Genomic DNA, 22,169 nt, shown 5'->3' with positions numbered 1-22,169 from the left:
TACTTTTCCAATCAACGTCTCTGTATAGTATGAGACAAACATTTCCTGGATGGCATTTGGATGACACCACCAGATGATACATTCTGCAAGCTATCACTCAAAACCTTGCATGGGAAGTCTCTTGAATTAGAAACCCTATCTTGTACAAATGCCATCAATGCACACATCATCTGAGCCATACATGGGCATGTGTGAATGTGTGATTGACTTTGCAAGCTGATCACCTACCATTGTCACAATAGCGATATCTCTGCCTTTGTAGTGGGATGTACATTTGTTCTTACAGCACCAATAGCATCTAATGCTGGCTTCCTTTCCTTGTAAAATAGGTAGCCCTCCATATGCAAGATATTCTGTCCCTTCTTAAACTTTACAAAATCATAGTACTGTTCTAAAATTCCTGGTGTTATGCCATCAGAAGTTTTGCTTAGCTGTACGTTATCCATGGTTCATTATTAGAATGGCACCTCATCAATAAATGGAAATATTCCAAAGAATGTCTGATGTCATATGGCATATATGGGATCATTGGATATCAAATAGACATCTGCTATCTTGTGCCGCCATTATATTATCCAATACTGAATGCTTCAGAATGACTCTGCTGCTGGATATGCTGAACAATGGAATTACAGGCAATTTCTACATATCATTAACTCATGGTAGGTATACTTTATCTTGCATGACTATTCTTCAACTAACACACTGTATGCATTGTTAATTTCTACAGAAATGCTGTTAGTGGAGTTCAGCTGGCATTTTATTTTTGTGACTGACATTGTTAGTAAGGTTTGATAATGTAATTACTACTCTCATATGTGCGTGTCCCAAATAAAGTGGGACAAACATATAATTATACTGCTGATCTCAGTAAATATTCTGTCTCTCTCTTTCTCTCTCTCTCCTTATTGTTTATTACATGAGATGTGGGCTTACCAATGCATCAGTACATTGAACACATGAAATCTATTTTGCTTTGTTGTTTTGTAACTTGGATACCATTATAATATTATATATGCATGTCAACATATGATAAATATAATATACTTGATGTCCAGGATATGCAATGATATGGAACTGTAAGCTTTATATTATAGATATCTGCAGAATGTGTTGGTCATGCATAAGTTTAATACTGACCAAGACACTTCTTCATTCAAATAACATTGTGATATTTTTACATTGCGGCATTATGTACATTCGACCAAGTTTAGTGACACTTGATCACTGCTATCATATATAATGCTGGTGATATATATATATATATATATATATATATATATATATATATATATGGGTCTACTTTACATAAATGAAATTTCATTTGACTGAATTTCATTTGACTGAGACCATAATACCAAATTTTCAAAATACTGAAAACTCATTTGACTGAATCTCATTATACTGAATTGTAGGCCATAGACATGATCTGAGTTTCCTTTCTCCTGTGACTTTCTTGTGATAAAAAGAATTACTGTAACATATAGTGCTGATTATCAGAATACTGATAGTCATGTAGAAAGTAGTGTTGTAGTGTTTCTAAATGTGGGTATGTCTGTTTACATTTCTCTGGGAATATCTCAAGTAATATAGTAGATGTTTTATGCGTTCCCAGCAGTAGTGGCAGTGTGTAGACTACTGTAAGGTAAGTAAAAGGTATATGCCCTTTTCCCCAATGTAGTGTGATCCTGGAGTTAGTATATATAGGTAGGGGGTGTGTGGTGGGCATAGCCCCCCACCTAGTTTGGTTTTATTTCGTCCAAATTTCTGTTAAGAGGGTACATCAGCAGTTTTTAAGTTCTGGAAAGAATTGGTGTTGTAAGTGTGCATATCTATGGTTACAAGTTAGTATTTTGAAATGTAGCATTCTAAGGTTTCAGTATTATGAGTTTCAGTCAAGTGCATTTTCAGTATTTTGAAAATTAGGTATTTTGGTCTCAGTCAAATGAAATTTCAGTCATGTGAAGTAGACCCATATACACACACACACACATATATATATATATATATATATATATATATATATATATATATATGTAAAGAGATACATGTGTGTGTGTGTGTGCGTGTGTGTGTGTGTGTGTGTGTGTGTGTGTGTGTGTGTGTGTGTGTGTGTGTGTATTATATTATACTATTTTATATTATATTATATTATCACTCACTCTCTCTCTCTCTCTCTCTCTCTATATATATATATATATATTTTTTTTTTTATTTGACATTTGTTTACCGGGGTGGTCTGACTGGGTCTACAGTACCCGTTTTCAGCAGAGGCCCGGGGAGAAAAGCTCCACATACAATAACATACAAATACAGTATACAATACAATACAATACAATACAATACTACAATACTACAATACTACAATAAAGATTACATTAGAAATACTATACAAAAAATAAGTTGAAAGAGCAAACTGCTACAACATGTTGTAATTTATTACTACACACCTAGACAATTCTATACAGTTAAAACATTGCAGATGATAATAGTCACTCATCATACATGATGTAGATAGTGTCCAAAAAAAGTACGTAGGCAGTGCAATGTGTGACATTGACTTATAGTACATGCAAACTAGAATGTTAGTTTCAGTTAGGAAAGTAGCAGCCAGAAAGTTAGTGATGCAGACACATGGCGAGACAGAGAGAGAGAGTTAAGAAGAATAGAAGCAATATAGCCTGAGCAGTAGTTTAAGGATATGGTACAAAAGCAGAGAAGGAGTTAGAAGAGCTTTAAGATCTTGCAGCCTGTGAGGGAATGAAATGTGAGAGAAGAGGAAGACCTGAGCATTAGGCAGGCTTTATGCAGGAGCAGCGCCATGTATTTTTGTGATGATTTTTTAAAGAGGCATTGAAATGGGTTAGGCCAGGCATAGACCTGGTAGCTAGAGGTAGTGAATTCCAATTTATAGACACAGAGTATGAATACAGAGAGTGATTATGTATTCTTGTGGGTTTTGAGATAGCTAAGAGATTTTTGTCTTCTGATCATAGGGATCGATTTGGTGTGTAAGGTGTAACTATACTGGCTAGTGAAGGACAGGCAGTAGGCTTGAAAATAAGGTTGTGCAAGGTGGATAGCTGAATAAGGGCAAGTTGGTTGGGGAGTTCAAGCCAGTTTAATTCTAGGAGTGGTTTACAGTGGTGTGTGTGATATTTAGAGTTTGTGGCAAACTGTGCAACTTTGTTGTACACTGTTCCAACTTGCTTAGGGCAGAATTTCGTAAGTTAGTTAAGATAGGGGCACCATAAAGAAGGACGGAGGTAAAAATGTTTTTGCAAGGGTAGTTTTGGTTGCTGCACTAAAGAAATGTTTGTTTCTATATGAGTCTAAGTTTTTGATGAGTTTTCTTTATATTTTTTATATGGGGGTCAAATGAAAGTTTATTGTCAATTATAACACCTAGAAGTTTGGTTTCCTGCACTATTTCTATGGCAGTGTTGTCAGATGCAAATATGTTGAAATGATCAGTGACAAGGGGAAGTGTTTTGGGGATGAAAGAATACTAGTTTTGTCTTCTTTGGATTAAGAAAGAGTTTGGCTTTTCTTAGCCAGGATTCGACTGCTGTAAAGGACTGTTGAGTTTTTGAGAATAGTTCTGGTAGTGATTGAGCAGTGCAGATCATGATGGAATCTTCAGTGTATTGAATGAGGGTCCAGGGTGAGAGGCAGTGTGAAGGTTGTTTGTGAAAATGTTGAAGAGTAGGGGTCCTAGGATGTAGCCTTGGGGGACTCCAGTAGGGCTGTGGAGAAAGGGTGAGAGTTTGGTGGACCATTTCACTGCTTGTTTATGATCCTTGAGGTAGCTCTGAAACCATTTTACTGTTTTATGTGAGAAGCCCAAGTTAGACAGTGTGTTCAAAATTAAGGGGTGAGACACTGTGTCAAAGGCCTTGGAGAGATCAAGGAATACTGAGGCTGTACAGCATCCTGCATCTCTGGCCTTGATCATGGTGTCTGTAAAAAATAATAGGGCTGTATCTGTGCTGTGGCTAGGTCGGAAGTCATGTTGGGTTTTGGTTAAAAGATTGTTTTGCAATAGATATTGCATTACATGCTGATGGATACCTCTCTCGAGAATTTTGGATATGGGCGACAAGATGGATATAGGACGGATTCAGATAAAGACTTATTTATAAGGATACTGATTGGGTAGGTGACTGAGTTTGCAGCCATTTTGAGGTAGTATGGGGGGAGATTGTCAGCTGAAGTAGAGCAGGGTTTTAGTTATTGTAACAGTTTCTAAATGGTGTCAGTGAGTATGGGCTGAAATGAGAATGGGGTTTGTATGACATTTTGCTGAGTAGGGGGGATTAGTAATGACAGGGTTAGAAGTAGTTGCTGGCCTGCGGTCGGTGCCTAAATAGGTTGAAGGGTGGGGGGGTTCAGCATTAGGAATGTTAGTTAGTAGGTCTGAAATTGATTTTATGAAGTGCTTGTTAAAGCATTCAGCTATTTGTGATGGAGAGGTATCAGGTGATAGGTTGTGCTCTCCATTTCTTCCAGGGTTAAATAGAGATGATATGGAGTGCCAAAATTTACTGGGGTTGATTTTATGCTGGAGTTGAAGCTGGGAATAATATAACTTCTTATCTCTGTTGATTAGTTTTGCCACTTTGTTATGTAGTGTTTTGAAATTAACATGATTTTGTTCATTTTTGTTTTGTTTCCAGGTTGACCAGGCTTGGTCCCTTTGCTTCATCAGGTGTTTACATTCCTTAGAGAGCCATGGAGCTGAGTTCTTATTGATTCTTTTATTTCGAATGGGAGCAGGTGTATTAAGTATGTGAAGGAAGGTGTTATTAAAGTATAATACAGCATCATTAAGGGGTAGTTGTTTAAGGGGTGTCCAGTCTATTTCATGTAGGAGATGTTTGAATTTATGCTGACAAAAATTAATTGAGTTCCTAACTGATTTTATAGTGTGTACTCTTAGTTATTGGGAGTTTGCTCTAAGGAAGTAAGCTGGCAGATGATCGCTCAGGGAGCTAGACAGTGTACCAGAAGAGGGGTCACTGGCAGGGTGGGATACTGGAATCCAGATTAAGGTGAACTGGCACGTAAGATCTTTGCTGTATTTTGTTGGAGCATTGATAAGCTGAGAAAAAAACATACAGATTTATGCTATTTGTGGGGGCATCAGAAGCTATGGTTTGCCAGTCTATATTTATGTCTCCTAAGATTATTGTTTGATATGTCCAGGATAAAATATTTTCCAACACTAGTATATTGTTACCTGGTGGGATATATATTACTATTATGCAAATTCTTTTTGATATATTGAGGTTCAAATATATATATATATATATATATATATATATATATATATATGGTTCTACCTGACTTCGTCGACAGCCAGCTAGACCGACCGACGATCCGGAATCAAGATCGAGAGAGAAAGACTAGGAAAGAGACGTGGCGCGAATCTTGAGACACGCAAGAACGACAATGCAGAAGACCGACACGACACAACCGGATGCCGACATGAGGGGGATGACGACATGGGGTATGCTGTGTGGAGGACGACGTGTGGGGACGGCAGAAGTGTGAGGTGATTAACGTGGTGTGGGGGTCTGGGGGATAGGGGGTGTTTTTAAGTTATGGGAGGGGGGGGAAGCGATAGGGGTGGGTTAAGTGGTTTGGGGTTAGATGGGGGGGGGGTGGGTTAAGTAGGGTTAGGGTTAGGGAGGGAGGGTAGTTAAGAGTTAGGAGTTTAGGGCGGATAAAGGCGAGGTTAAGTGAGTTAGGTAGGGGGAGGGGGGTAGAGGTAGTAGAGGAATAGTGTAGGTAAAGGGTTTAGTGTAGGTATGTGTGTAGTGTTATAAATGGTGTGGTGTGTGTGTGTTGTGTGTGTGGTTTGTGTGGTTGGGGATGTGTTTTGTTTTGTTTGTTTCGTTAGTGTGTACCGTGTGTTTTATCGTTTGTCGGTTATGGTGTTTATGTATTTGTTGTTGTGTCGTGTTGTGTGGTGGGTGTCGGTGTGGTGTGTCGACATATATATATATATATATATATACATACAGATTGATAGATAGCTATAGATATAGATATATATTTATAGATATAGATATACACAAGCACACACGCTAGGTGCTGCTTCCTCCTGCAAAAACTCTTTAAGTAACATGACGGAGTCTTAGTATCTGCTGCCTAAAATGCTACACTTACTTTCTGTTCAAAGCTGAGTGACTGTGGAGCACACAGCTACAGCTCTCACACTTCTGTCATGTAGCAGTAAAGCATGGTGGCATGGTGACCATTTGAAATACAGGGACCCACTAGAAAGAGTCTCAAAAACTGAGACCGAATGGCCAAAAGAAGGGGCTTACATATCCTAAGTTCAAGAAGCCATACAACTTGCAGCTGCTGCTAACCAAAGAGGACGACGTGGGCTGTTTAAGACTTAGGCAGAATTAAGAGTTAAGTATGGTGTAAGTTTGTATTTTTACTCAAAACCAACAGACTCTTAAATAACATTTTTGTTTTATAACTAATACTAACTTTTTCCTTATTTTACAAATCACGTCAAAGTTTGCCGCAGAGTTGACAGGTCTTCCAAGTATTAAGTGGATCAGAAAAACCAGGCAGTACACGTGATGTAGTCATTTACAGCAAGTCCAGGGTAATCGGTTTCTGCAAAGGCACAAATGAAAAGAAAATAGTGAAAATATGCGTTACAGCGCTGAGCACGTCATGCAGCTGCAGCACACATGCCATCTGCCCTGCCAGACTCCTGCACAAAAACATGGTAAAGTACGCTAACCGCAATGATATTCAAATGCAAAGTGCAGTTAAATCTTAGACACATTGCTCAAACATGCAAACTTAAACTCTCTACAGTGTTATGTGACAGCTGCTGAACAATCTCCTTCTCCCCACCAAAAGACAAGACAAAACAAGCACTTAACTAAAATGGTGAACTCAGTAATGAAAGTTGTAATGAATTTCTACTGTTGGAATCATGGAGCAGATAATTGCAAGATCATAAAGAAAAAGCTTTCCCAGTGAAGTTCAAGTTAGATCCCTTTGCAATAGATGTATATGTATATGTTTTAGTTTTCTCCTTTCTGAGACCAAACTGTCTGCCTCTCTTGATTCAGGCCTTGCCAACAAGATTACCTTACAGGGGAGGGGGAAGAGCAGCAAAACTTAAAAAAAAAAAATGCTGGCGATCAGCTTAAAATGAGAAGTCCAGGCCTATAAACTAGATTGGAAATTAACTATGCTGTTACGATCTTCTGCAAAGCAGAAGAAAAATGCCCCCTTTGAGGCCTACAACAACTCAGTTTTTGATCTGTTGAGCTTTTTTGTTCCCCCTCACATTTCGGTTTCTCTCTCTGCCTCAGTAATGCCTTCCTTTAATCTCCTTTCTTGCAAACCTTGCAAATCGCCCTAGCAACCTCTCCCTGTTTTCTTATGCAGAGTTGTTATTCATGCCCTAAAATGGCTCCGTCACATTCCCCACTTGCCCCCAAATCACCTCCACATCCTATATACACTATGGGAAAACATGCAGCTCAAAACTAACACACATTCAATAAATGATTCCCTAGCTCCAATGTCGTTATTTTATGATTCAGGCCTGCTTCCTGCATAGATCAGTACCCTTCTCAATCCACATAAATTCTTTTGGCATGACTTTACCTTGCTTTTGCTGTCCTTTCATAGCTCTAACCTACACCTACAGCTAGAGGATCTCCAAAAAACAGAGGTTGGTTAATTCCTATCCATTTAATTGTGGCTCACTCCTTTTTTCTCTGTTTTTTTTTTACCCCCCCCCCTCTTTTTTCCAATGATACATAATGTGACTACTGACAATTATAGGTTCATAGGTGTGTACTAGGCTAATGGCCCTGGAGCCTTTACAAGCGTAGCCCATAGAAGTGCACTGGCATTGTGCAGCCCAACATTAGTTCCCACTGCCTCTATCAAGTAGAGCCACTGGAGTGATCCCTGGGGTGAACTTTCTATTACCCATCCACTCATCAAGATTTGTCTTTAAGAGGGACAGTGAGATGCTCTGCTTGACATGTATGGAAAGTCTATTCCAGAGCATGGGCAGTCTCTGGGTGAGGAACCTGACCCTCCAGCATGTTCTGTTGATTGTCGTAATGAGGTTGAGGTCCCTGGAGTGTGTGGTGTGGAGGGATTGGGATTTCTTTAGATGTAGCATTTCTAGCAGAGCTGGGTCAGACATGGCTTTGTAAGTCAAGCAGAGAGCGCCTCTAAGTAGGTGATATGAGACAAAGAATAGCTGGAGTCTTTTGAGTCTGTCCATGTAGGACATGTATTTAATGCCAAAGATCCTCTTCATTAGGTACTTCTGTGGCCTCTCCATCTGTTGCAGGTGTCTAGTGAGGTACACACCAAATGGGTCATTATACTTGATGATTGGTCTAATGAGGGAAGAGAAGAGAGAGATGATGACCTTTTTCTCCCTGGATGGAAAACCCTTGGTAATGAGATATGCCACGTAGAAGGACTTTCTGACCACAGTGGCAATATAGTGGTCGAAGAAGAGATTGCTGTCAACCTCAGTTTCCTTATATTAATACCAGACTGGTTGTAAATAGTGATGAATAAATTCACTTTACATTCCTTCTCTTTAAGCCTGGCAAGTAAGCTTTTGCAGTCTCTTGTTTTCTGTTTCTGTGTGTATATTTTATCATGTTATGGTGGATGGTGTTACAGAAGGGGCATCAGTTTCTGGATCAGATATTTGTGGGGTGGCTGCATGTAAGGTCTTGCCCTTAGCCCCTCTGAGATGGATAACCTGCCACCTTCTGCTTCTCGAACTGGCTTTTCATTTTTTTTTCATGGTGCAGCCATGTTTGCAAGAAAAAAATCCTTCTCTTAGTACCTCTCTTGTGTGTCTATTTCCTTGGTGATTGTGGTAATAAGATTATAAGAAGGATATCAAGTGATGAACAAAGATCCTGCTCAGTGGGAATTGTTTGGCCAGTGGTGAGGTTTTTTTTTTTTAATCTCTTGACTATTGCTTTTGTGCTGGGTCTTTGCGATTCGGTTAAAGTTTTGATACATCTATGTGGTTGGATTGTGTGCATTTGTTTTGCCGTGAGGAAATCTTGCTTCATAGTGCGAAAAAACCTCTTGCAAGAAATTTGGACAAAGCCTAAAATAATGGCTGTGCGAAGGCCTAAACATAGGGTCATATTGTGAATATTGCTCTTATAAACTTAGAAAGTTGCTAGATTAACAGGACTTGTGTTAGCATGCATATCCTGAAAAGTATTAAGTCTGAAACTCACGTGTGTCATTATTTAGTGACTTTAATCCACAGTGATTTGCCAGCAAATCTGTATAGTTGTCACCTATGGACTGATGTTCTTTTTCTGAAGATCTCTGTCAACTTTTGAGACCACCTCTGCCAATTGCGAGTCTCTTTTGCCTCGAGAATAAATTTCCCACCTAACTCATTACAGTTGCTGCCATGGATTTCTGCGAAGAGATAAAAATGTAATAGCGAGTGTTGGCTGTGTGTCACTATATCCTTAACTATTCCTTGAATGCATAATTTATACACTGTATCTATCCATACACATCTTTTCTCTGCCATTATGTGTGATGTAGGCAACTTCTCTTAACTACATGGCACACTTTCATCCAGGCTTATAGAAGCCAGCTGAAATGACATGAAAGAAGGGATTAATGAGAGGAAGGGGAGAGGAGATGGAAAGGTGAAAAGAGAGGAATTCACTATATCTGTTTTATGTGGAGCTGTTGGTTCCAGTGTGTAATGCAGTGTCATACTGTGAACATTGCAGGTCTATGTAAAGGACTGACTATGAGTTTGGGTGTCGAATGTCATTTGGAGAACTGCAGATAAGACATATTACCTGTGAATAAACATCTGAACAGACATTCAGAAAGGTAAAGGGACCAATTAAGTATTGGTGAAAAAACAAAAAAAGATGATTGCACGTTTGGATTACACTCTAGCTTTTTGGCTAGGGGACTGTGCATGCTGGAGGAGTAAGATTAGAGAATTGGATTGAAAGACCTCTTAGCGTTTTTCTTTACTGCAAAGTAAATGGAGTGTCTTTGTTGTTGACTGTTAACTGGGGAGGAGTTTGGGTTGAAGAAACCTGAGCGATGACTGAATGTGGTGAAATGTCTGAGAGTGTGGGAACACAGAGATTCGCTTGTCCCAGGGAGTTTGACACTGGTTGAAACATGATAGATTTACAGATTTCTGTTGTCTGCTGTGTAGTTTTGCAGTTCATCTGGTGCTAATGCAGGTGCTTATATTATATGTTTTCTGGGTGACATTTTCTATCGTGGATGGGGTGGCATCTCGATGTAGAGTCCCTGCAGTCCTCCTTAGCAGACGTGTATGCTCTTCATACTCTGCAGATTAATCATATCATTATTTCAAATAGAACAAGTTTTTCAAGGTAAATATGTGGAGCCGAGAGGATGACACTAGGAATACTCAAAAGATAATGAAATGTGTTTTACAACATAAAACATGTGGAGTGAGGTGATGACCAGACAGCAGGGTACTCAAAAGATACTAGAACAAGTATTTCATCAAGAAGACTGTACCTTGACATAGAAAATCCTGTATGCCAAACGAGGAGGGCTTTTGTAAGAATGTATTTTTTACACTAAGAAATATGAAAGTCTAATATCTGTCATTGTTCATTGACTGCAACAACCCATAAGCCTACCTCTCAATCTCTCAGGGCAAAAAATCCAGACAAAGGCAAAAATAATGATGGTACAAATGAAACAAAACAGGGACAGACTTTAAAAATTACTCCTCCTCCTGTAAACTCAGATAGTTGTTAGAATAACAGGTTTTGCATTATTATCTGAGTGATATCAAGTCTGAAATTCAAATGTCTACCATTATTTATTATTATTTAGTGACTTCAATCTTCATGTCAGTATCAAACAACTCCATTGGAGTGGGCAGGGTTACATGATTATGTATGCAAATTTTATGTTAATCAGTGTCCCACTTTTTGGCCAGTTATATATACTTTTCATGGGCCTTTGTCCAGATTTTTGATGTTTCCAGGTTGAGAGGTATGCTACGCATGTTCCTTAGCATGCTCAGTAATATCTGTGTTATTCACATGATTGTACTGAGAATGCATATCTAAACATGTGTAGCAGGTGTATTAATTACTCTGCCACTGAAATGTATACTGTGGGAGATATCAAAGGTAATAAATTACATCCGCAGTAACAGCTTGTATCAAATGTTGTTATCCTCCACTCATAGATCACTAAATCCGTTGCATGAATAAAGGCAAATCCAACATTTCAGAGGCTAATTCAAGTAAGTCCTGACAAAAAACAATACATGACATAACATATCTCATGACATTCATTACTGAAATGTCTCTTTGCTAAATGGTGTGTTTCTACTACGTCATTATACTGGGCAGAGTCACAAAGCATTACAGCAAACACTACCATAATATAAAGAAAAGAATACAAACACGCAAGAAACTCTCATAACACAGGCCAATGTACATTTGTTGATGATTTTGCAACATGCCATATAGTAAAAAATGTTATATAAGCCCTCATGTCCCATAAAGCTTTACACTGGGAACAAAAGAATTATACTAATACATAAATATTTGTATGAAGACATGAAATACATAGCATTATTATTTGGAAGATAAGCAATGCCTGTGATCAGCTACTGACATACTCAGAATTTGCATCTTGTCAGACCTGAAGACATGCTAGGACAAATCTCAGAAAGGTGCCTTTCAACCACTGATGCCACCTACATAGGCATATTGATTGTGTCATGAAGTACACCCTTGAAGGGATTATATCAGTCTCCCATTGTAATGGGAATGAATCTCCTAATTTAGAGTGTGAGACCTTAAAAATGTGGTCCTTTGACTGTGCCATGACAACTATCTTTGCTTAAGCCACTCTTGTCTGACACAGTTATCTGACACATAGATGATGCCAGATTCAACCCCCTGACAATCATACTACAAACTATACACAGCTGTGTATTGACACAGGAGATAGTACCGAAGCTTATCACAAATATCAGAAATCAAAGTGTGAAGTAGAAAAGGAGCTTTGAAGGTAATTTCTACAGTATTTATTTGTCAGACTGATGAAAAGGCATTATCTGTGTCAATGTTCACACAACCATGAACAGTCCAATATCAATGTTGCTTGGGGAAGCCAGTCTTTTCCAACCACAATGTAGTGTACTCAAACTGCAATCTGTGCAGATATGCTATACAAGTTGGTACTCACTGCATGTGCCACATCAGCACTCAAACCACAAGAATTCCAGACCACGTTTCACTGCCAGAAAATCTCCAAAAGTGTTGAAAGTTGGTTGTTTGACATAAAAATGGAAACAAATAACTTGATGCAATGGTATTTGTGTCATATCAGTAAAACTCACATAATTTCATTGTATGCTGGAATTGAACAACCACCAATGTAAGTCCATCAGCTAATGAAATGTGCACGAATCTCACCTACCAAAGTGGAAGTCTTACCATTATCTTTGAGACTCCACTTATGTGAAGTCATTATATCCTGTGATTATGTTGCAAACAAGTTGTTTGAGGAAAAAATGATGTGGAGGCATCTCCCACTGTAAATGAACACATTATTTTATTTAACATTTGTTAACCAGGAAAGTCTGGCTTGGAACAAAGCCAATTTTCAGCAGAGGCCCAGGGAGAAACATTCCAGATGTATGTCTTTGTAACAGGGGGAGGAAACTGGAGCACCCAGAGGTAACCAACATGAACGCAGGGAGGACATGTAGACTCCGCACAGAGGGCACCCCAGCCGAGAATTGACCCAGAAAACCTCTTACTGTGAAGCAATAATGTTACACCATTGCACCATTGCAATGGTGGTGGATGTCACTTATGCATAGCATACTACATGATATTGTGAAGAATGAATGTACCATAGAAGTTCTTACTAGAATTGTGAGATATTTGTGTATTTCAAGACATTACATCATTTTACTGCCGCAAGGCACATGTGTGCCTATAAGTTGGTTAAAAGAGATCTGTGGCATGTCTTGTTGTCACACGATATTGCATGATGCTAAATATACCCAAAATACACATGATTCATAATGCAGTGTCACTGTGATGGCAGACACCTAATCATTTTCAATGTGTAGATAATCACAGATTCAAACCCATGCCATACTAAGGCAACATCATACAGAACATTGTATAATTTCTTTTTGCCAGAGGAGAAGCTCAGTACCACTACTAGAAAAGGCAAATTTCATCAAATGGCATTATGAGCATTAAACAAAGCATTTCTCTGTGTGATAATGAACTGGAGTTCCTGTAAAATGAATCCCCAGATATTAAGGCATACAGCCGATAGGTGAGTGGCAATACTGTTTCCTACATGTACATTCATGGTCATACTGATACAACTGAGTGAGAGGATTAATGGTTATATTTGAACTGACTACCTACCATCACAAGCTAAAGAACATTGCATGGACTGCAAGCACCACAGGACATGTTGGTGCACAACTGTGACAATGCACATTTGAATGGATGGCATCATCATTACTTAAATAGGGTGAGAGTTCTGCTAAAAAGGAAAGAAAGTGATGGGAGAGCCCAATGACATTGCACAGTTACAAATCTTACACATATTTGAACCCTTTTCTGCACAGTTTGATAGAGGAACACATATTCATAGTAGTTAATGCTGGATTCAAACCGCTTACCTATTTTGTTACAAAGTTTAGGGGAGTGCAGCATCAACAGCCTGTGCCACTGGCAAAGTCATATCACAGCTGTGATATAGTGTAGTTTTGAAAGCATTATTTATTCAGTGTTGCCAAAACTGGGTTTTGCCTGGGAATTGTAGAAATTTATAGGGTAGTCCTCTGTCATTGTAAATAATTCTGCTAAGTGGAAATTTACATAATAGGTGCTGCGATGGAGCCAGTTGTGGATGATAGTACATACAGTCACACTATTTAAGCACTGCTGAATTCAAACCACCTACCTCTCTATTTACACAACCCAGCAAACAGTCTTAACTGCAAGTGCCACAGGAAAAGTCTGTCTTTTGTATTGAGAGAGTGCACTTATGAGATGATGACCTCATCAGAGTGGTGCAGAGAAGATGTTTGTGGTAAAAATTGAATAAGGGAATGGGGGATTCCTCCATCAGCTTAAATATTTCTCCTGAATGGAAGTAGATAAGCACTTCTGTTGATGCAGTGTTTAAATAACTGATCTCTTAACTGTTTAAAACATTCTTTAGAGCCTCCTTGCCAATTGTGTGCAGTTGTAAACTTTTTTGGTGTCTCTGTGCTATTTTCAATTTCACTCTAGTCTCCTCTATTATTTATTTTTATTATTTATTTATTGGGAAAGTCTGACTTGGAACAAAGCCGACTTCCAGCATCGGCCTTGGGAGAAATAGTCCAGACACATGTCTTTGCAATGTGTGAGGAAACCCACACAAACACAGGGAGGACATTCAGACTCTGTACAGAAGGAATCCCAGCTGAGAATTGTATCAGAGAACCTCTTGCTGTAAGGCAGCAACACTACTGCTGCACCACTGCACCATCCAATATTAGTCTTTTCCTGGGAGTGTGTACATTAAATACTTTTGCTACACCCCTCATCTCTAAACTAGAAAGGCACCCCCCCCCAGATGAGTTTAAACACTTCGTAATCAAACAACAAAATTCACCTGCAAGCTCTCTGCAAACCTGTAAAAATGCTTTATAAATAAGAAATTCTGCTATCCCTCCTATTTTTAAACTACAAGAGACCCCCCCCATGGATGAGTTTAACCACTCAGGACTCAAACAACACAATTTACCTGCAAGCTCTCTGCAAACCTGCCAAAACACTTTATAAATAAGAAATTATTTGACACCCTCATATGTAAACTACAAGGTGCCACCTGGATGAGTTTACACACATGGGACTCAAACAACAGAATTTACCTGCAAGCTCTCTGCAAACCTGACAAAACATTTTATACATAAGAAAGTGTGTATAAATGTTTTTCCCTTTAATCAGCTTTTCAATATGCAATGTTATTTAGCCTGAATAGTTGTGTTTAATATAATGTGTTTGATACACTTGCAATCTGTGTAGTGTGCACATCCCTATCCCCCACCCAGCTTATTTTAATTAGGAATTGGCCTTGCAGCAGTTTCTGATTCCACTGTGCTTAGCTGCAATCTGTGTAGTGTGCACACCCCTATCCCCCACCCAGCTTATTTTAATTAGGAATTGGCCTTGCAGCAGTTTCTGATTCCACTGTGCTTAGTTAAGGAGTACCAAACGCCCTTAAGCTAATATTCTTTAAGCTATAAATGTATCCTTTTAATACCTTACTATTTTTCACCCAGTACTTTAATGACCCTATAGCCAGCATCTCAGATAGATTTGCTGCAGCCTCACCATTATTTTTTTCTGAGTACTTACCTGCTGGTTCTTGTTCTCTGGGGTGTAATTTATCCCTGTTTTACTCTTAGTTTTTCTTCTTCTTCCCTGTCCCCTTTAACTCTGTTCTGATGCCTTCTCCCATGATGCTTTTCTCCATTCAAATGCTATCCTAGCTGGCACCATTTTTTGTTCCATTTTCACTTTCACTCTGGTCTCTGTAAACTCTGGTTTCCCATATTAGTTTTTTGCCTAGAGTGTGTACACTAAATAAGCAAGATTCCATATACTGTTGCACTTTGACTGGATTTTAGTTCACATTTCTACCTGAGCTATGTGATAGTTCTCAGAAGGCATTTTATTTTTCAGGAAATGAATCCAATGTACTTTGGCTGTAAGCTGTTTTAATTCTAATATGAACTATGTGTTAGATATTTGAAAGTATTTAATGTTACAGGATGTCAATTCAAGGATTTTCTGCAGGAATACTATAATATGCATAATGTAGCTGTAACACATAATCTGTACACTGTTGTTCCTTTTCCCTGTATCTACTTTAAGTCTCTCAAACTCTACTTTAGCCCTACTAAAACTGTTTTGCTTGATGTAACTCAGTATGATAGTTATCTAACCCCCTCCTTCTAACCTGCTTCTTCCTGTTTCTTTTTCTCTCTTAGTTCTGTTACCCACCCATCTCTAAACTATAAGGTGTCTTCCTAGATGAATTTAAACACTCGGGACTCAAACAACAAAATTCACCTGCAAGTTCTCTACATACTAGCCAAAATGCTTTATAAATAAGAAAGTGTATATAAATGTTTTCCCTTTAACCGGCTTTTCAACATGCAATGTTATTTGGCTTGAATAGTTGTGTTGAATGTAATGTGTTTGTTACACTTGCAATCTTTGTAGTGTGCACACCTCCCATCCGCCTTCCAGCTTATTTTAATTAGGAATTGGACTTGCAGCAGTTCCTGATTCCACTGTGCTTAGTTAAGGAGTACTACCAAACACCCTTAAGCTGTTTATCTTTATAAGCTGTAAATGTACCCTTTTATACCTTACTGCTTTTCACCCAGTACTTTACTGACCCTATAACCAGCATCTTAAACAGATTTGCTGCAGCCTCACTGATATTTTTTTCTGAGTAATAACCTGCTGGTTCTTGTTCTCTGGGGTGTTATTTATCCCTGTTTTACTCCTAGTTTTTATTCTTCTTCTTCTTCTATCTTCTCTCTTCCCCTTAACTCTGTTCTGATGCCTTCTCCCATGACGCTTTACTCCATTCAAATGCTGTCCTAGTTGGCACCATTTTTTGTTCCAGATTCTGTAGTCTATTTTTCTTCTCTGTAACTTGACCCTCCATTCCACTATCACTATATTTGAGCCTATTCGTTGACACTGCAAACCTGGCACTTTTACCTGCAAAGATACTTATGGTTTCACTGATTGTTTTACTTTTTCAGCTTCCAGTCTGTCAAGACCTTGACCAATCCAGTCATTTTGCCCTCACTACGCTCTGGCTCACTAAGCTCCCCTACCCTACCTCCATTCCCATCCACCCTACACTCCATCCCTAATAACCACACCCTCCATCCCCACCTAATTTCCCCCCAGCCTTCCAATCAAACTTCACATCCTCTGTACTTCAATCATCCTATCATACTAAAGACTTTTGCAGAGTGCCTCCCCCCACCTGTTAACATACTGGCAATATTTCAGCAACCTACTTTATTTCCAAATAGACTGCAAACATATGTTTCTCCCATATCTTAAATATTCTAACAGCTTCCAAGTTATTCTACTTCTCTCACCAATTCTAATCCTTATCTCTCTCACTACCTCATATCAATGCACCCTCACATACAGACACCCTACATCTACTATAACATACTCCTAAACCAAACTCTATGCCATCTATTCTTTCCCTATAAGCCCATCACCTTTTCTTCTTTCCAACTCTACCTTGTACAGAATGAAGATATTACAACTACCCACACTCCCTCTTAAAACTAAACCAAAAACCTATCTAAATACAACCACTTTAATTCTCTCAAAATACTAATTTTAAATCTACTACTATCAGGTGATACACATCCCAACCCAGGACCTAGTAACAACTCATCTCTTTGGGCTCATCCCTCACACCTCCTAAACTCCACTCCCAGTACTACCTCACAGTCCCTCCTATCCTCTTCCATCAAAAACCTATGTATTTAATCTTTGAACATTAAGATTATCATGAATAAAATCTCCTCATTCCATGCCTGGATCTACCTACACACCCCTGACATTATCATCTTCTCTGAAACCTGGCTTATGCCTCACATATCTGACTCGGAATTTCTTACCCCAGGCTATAACTTATTCTGGCAAGACAGACATAAAAAAAGGTGGTGGGGTTGCAGTTTTATACTCTAATCAGCTCTCCCTCCACCCACTACCAATGAGTCTTCCAAACTTCTACCCAGCTGATGTTCTTATTGTCACCTGTACACTGAATAATCACAAGAAACTAACAATTGCCTCCATCTATATCCTCCAGGAGACAACATCCCTATCTTACTGCTCTTTCTCTCCTGGATCTTTCAGACTGTCTCATATGAAACTGTTATCTTGGGTGACGTTAACATTGATTGGAATGCCCTTGATACTGATTCCCATAACACCTCCATTAATCTATTTGGTTTCTCCCAGCTATTTTCTGCCCAACTCATTTAAATAAGCACACCAACTATTGCTCCACACTAGCTTGGGTACTTACCTTAAAACCTTAACTCCTACCACACCCCTTCACCCTACCTGATACCCTAAGTGACCACCATCCCACCTTTATACTTTGACACTCACCCCTACTACACAAATCCCAGAAATACAAAGACTGCCTTAAGTGCTCAAACTTTAATCCAGACACTCACAACCACTCACTCTACAATTGACTGTTCCTTCCCCTATGACCTCCCCCTTGAGGAAGCAGTCCTGGTATTAAACAGCACCTTTCTAGATACACTTAACTCCCTTGCCCCCATCAGGAAAATAAGAATCAAAACCCAATATGCCCCTGGGCTAACGCAAGCCACTCATACACTTATGCATAAAAGAGAAATGGAAAAAAATGTAATAGTTCAACTGATCTTCAGTCCTACAGAGAGCTTTGTAGCTTAACTAAAAAAGGTCACCCTTGACAAGAAAAACTATTTCCAAAAACTTCTGCATAATCCTCACTCCAATCCCAAAAATTCTGTCAATCAGTAAATAAACTACTACATCCTGGTAGCCTCTCATCACCTAATCTGTGCCCTAATAGCTCTACCACTGATACTGATACCTTTCTTAAGTCATTCTTTATTGACTCTATTCACAGTCTAACCAAAATGAGACCATCACCTACCCCACTCCTCCTTCATCAACCAACCCAGCCCCCTTCTCTCTTAACTCATTCACTCCAATGGAGCTCCGGAAGTTTGCACTGTAACTTCCAATGGGTGGAGCCTAAGCCTTTTGACAGAGCCAAATTATGTCCTCACATTTCAAATAAATGTTCATATCTCTGAAACCATAGAGAGTACTAAAGTATAAACGGCAAACACTGCAGCACAAACTATTTATATAGTGGTAGTATTCTGTAGGCTCTAGGTCTTAAACCAAATTTTATAAGTCACAGTAAAGCCAGTAACTATTACATTTGTAATATTTTGTAAACAACTTATGACATCTCAGCAACCAGTCAAGTTACACACACATTGTCAGCAACATTTTATTCATATAGCTGAGAGCTTTTATTTGAGGCTAAGGAGTTTCATCTGTGTTACTTGGTTGTTGAGATATTTAGAAAAATATGAACAGTATATCTATATAAATTAATATCATAAAAACAACAGTTAATATCTATTTATCTGTACTAGACAGAGGTCAAATATTAATGCAGTTGAGTTTGCCTTTGTGCAAGCTTTAAGATGAAATCTTTTAAAACCTTGTACATAGTATAGTTTTGGAATTACTGATGCAAATATGAACAAGCAATATTTGACACCTAGAGGCATCAGCAGGAGTTAACTGCAGATGCACCTGGAGGTGTCACTTGGATGTTATGAGTTAAACCCATCCCCACAACTTATATCAAATCACTCCTTAGCAAACTTAAAACATGCTCTCCATCAGCTGATAACCTACCTCCTAAATTTCTAAAACTTACTGCCAATTCTTATGCCTACCCCATCTCTAATTTAATCAATAGGTCAATCAAAGAAGACACTGTACCTGAAATCTGGAAGAAAGCCTATGTCATGCCCTTACATAAAGGTGGCAACTCAACCGACCCCTCAAATTTCAAGCCCACTGCCATTTTATCTCCCCTTTCAAAAATTCTCAAAAAGTGCATCCACAAATAGCTCCTCGACCACCTCATGTTAGAAAATAGACTTACCCTTACACAGATTGGTTTCCACCCAAATCACAGTACAGCTGCTGCTCTGATATCATTCACCAATTCTAATGCAAATTCCCGTGACAACAACAAACTAATCTCATGTTTGTTTGTGGACCTCTCCAAAGCCTTTGACACTGTTTCCCACTAACTGCTTCTATCAAAACTAGTTACTTGTAATATCTCCAACTCTGCACTTTCTTGGTTCTCCAGTTATCTCTCCAACAGATTCCAGGCAGTTAAATGACAATATAACTTTTCTCCCTTCTTACCAGTTCAAACTGGGGTACCCAAGGCTCCATCCTTAGAACCTTATCATTTAATACCTTTACTAGTGACCTAAACTCTTCCTGCCCTCTGTCATTTGTCATACAATATGCTGATGATTCCACCATCACCTCCTCCTCTGACAACAAATCCCACCTTAACACTCTCACCCAAGAGTCTCTGCACTCAGTTAAAAATGCCTAACATCCAACCAATTGCTACTTAACCGTAAGAAAACAAAACTTATCCTATTGAAGTTTCCAATAGATACTCCGAAAAAATGTACTCATTTGAGTACACTGAGTATACCTAGCTACACCCTTGCCCTTAACAATACCTTTAACAATACCATCATCTCTGTTGAACCTCATACCAAATCGCTAGGAGTTATTATTGATGACTAATTAAAGTTCAATGTCCATATTCAGCAGTGCATCAAAACGGCTCAGCAAAAGTTAGGTCTGCTATCTAGGCATAAAAAATTCCTCACAGATGTCTCTAGGCTCTCTCTTACACAAGCATTCCTACTCCCCACCATTCTTTATGCCATCCATATTCTCACTAAAATCCAATCTTCTGTTGAAACTAGAACTCACCTATAATAAAATTGCAAGATTTGCCTCTAACTAACCTACCACTCATACCACAGCCTAGCCTTGAAAAGCCTGTAGTGGCTGGAATTTCATCATCAAATCCTACTACCCTGGCTTCTCATAGCTCATTCTATCTTACATGAACCCTCCTCCTGTCCCACTCTCTCTACCCTCATCCAGCCCTATACTCGCAATTGTGTCCTCCATACCTCCCAACAGCATATTATGTAAGTCTATGTACCCAACAAGAACATTGGTAAGCTCACCTATAGCTACTTAGTGGCAAATACTTGGACTAAATTACCCCCAAGTGTTAGACAGATCTCTAACCACAACTGTTTCAAAACAACACTAAAGGGAACTCTACACATATCATGGACATGCTTATGCTATGACCTAACTTAATCCACCCCCCATAATACTATTGCAGCAACCTTTTCTCCCACTTCTCTCTGCCTCTGCTTCTAATAAAGCCTACTAATGGTCAATAGATCCTACAGCTTCCACAGCTGTGGTCTTGGAAATTGGCTCTTGCCCTGGGCTTATCTCCTGTTTATATATTTGTTGCTGTCTGTTTTACAAACTTGTCTATATTTTCTGCTTTTCTGCATTTTCTAGTATGTTGTTTCAACATACATTTTATACATATTTTAATCATTGTAATTTTAGTTATAACTCTTTTCATGTGATTACTTTTGTTATTTGTACTTTTTGGAGGTTTTCTCCTCAGACCTATGCTGAAAAAGAGCTGCTGCCAAGTTGGGCTAACCTGGTCAACAAACATCAAGTAATAAAAAATAAATAAATAAAATGTTCCTGCTGTTTTAAACCTGCTCTAGTGTTTCCCACTGAACCACGTGTAACTAGTAGCTGTAGCACAGTCCAGATTCAGGCGTGCTGCTTCTGTAACTGTTTGTAGTAGTTTGTTTGTTCTGAGCACATTTTCCAGAACATCTTGGATTAGAAGGGACCTATCTGCACTTTTGTAAGATAATTGTGTAGATTGAGACCTATCTGGTAAAGGGAGGCTGGTCTAGGGCTTGGAATAAGCATCCTCAGTGGTCCTTTTGAATCTTTTTAAAGTTTTCTCAAGTTTTTAACTTCTGGTATTTAGGCACTGCATTTAAGCAGTTTTCTGCTTGTTTGCACATCCCACACCACCATGCACTGCAGTGGTGCACCAGCGATGGACAGTTACGTTCAACAAATTTTGCCCTAAAACCCAGGCAGAAATATCCATCCACTGAGCTCCTCTGTGATCGATTTTGAACATCCACCCATAGTGACAACAGTCTTAACCTTAGCATTATGGACAATTAGACTACTCTTCTTTCTCCTGCCAACTATGTTGACTAGGGTCTCTTGAGGCAGTGCAGAAATTGCCTCATGTACATAGACAACCCTCTACTAATAACACACTCCAGTACAGACTGTGAAAGATGAATTTGCACCTTGAAAGATGAATTT

The sequence above is a fragment of the Protopterus annectens genome, chromosome 1.part0, assembly GCF_019279795.1.
Source record: "Protopterus annectens isolate FY-2018-M chromosome 1.part0, PAN1.0, whole genome shotgun sequence".
NCBI classification, from domain to species: domain Eukaryota; kingdom Metazoa; phylum Chordata; order Ceratodontiformes; family Protopteridae; genus Protopterus; species Protopterus annectens.
Note: the sequence above shows the minus strand (reverse complement) of the source record.